We start from the raw sequence: 230 nt of genomic DNA on the forward strand, positions 1-230 counted from the left end.
GGAAGGGAACGGAGGAAGGAGCGGAGGCCCCACGGCCACGAGTCCTGGGACAGCGACGGCCACTCGCACCCATCGCCAACCGGGGGCGGACGGCAGGTGCGGGGGCTCTGCGTGCGAGTGAGAGGGCAACGTCTGCGGAGAGGTGCAACGCCGGCCTGAACACCGGCAGAGCCGGCCCGCCGGGAAGCCCCTCCGACGCGCCCTAAACGCCTCATCGATCAGTAAGGGAA

Source organism: Buteo buteo, unplaced genomic scaffold (genome assembly GCF_964188355.1).
Source record: "Buteo buteo unplaced genomic scaffold, bButBut1.hap1.1 HAP1_SCAFFOLD_51, whole genome shotgun sequence".
NCBI lineage: Eukaryota > Metazoa > Chordata > Aves > Accipitriformes > Accipitridae > Buteo > Buteo buteo.